Here is a 313-nt window from a genome sequence, read left to right as displayed (position 1 = left end):
AAATTTTAATTATTTATTTTTATTAAAAATATATTATTATATAATGTATATTATACTAATTATTAAAAATTATTTAAAAATAAATTTTAAATTTTTAATAAAATTTTAATATAATAATATATTTATTAAAAAAAAATTTTAATATTTTTAATTAATATAATTGTAATAATTTAAACTTTATACGTTAATAATTGTAAATAAATATTAAATAAAAAAATATAAAATTTTGATTTAAAAAGTTATTAATTTATTTAAAAATTATTATTGGGGTTGTTATTTAGTATAGATGTAAAAATATATATTATTAACTGCA

Source organism: Penaeus monodon, chromosome 15 (genome assembly GCF_015228065.2).
Source record: "Penaeus monodon isolate SGIC_2016 chromosome 15, NSTDA_Pmon_1, whole genome shotgun sequence".
Lineage (NCBI taxonomy): Eukaryota > Metazoa > Arthropoda > Malacostraca > Decapoda > Penaeidae > Penaeus > Penaeus monodon.
This window is presented reverse-complemented; position numbering follows the sequence as displayed.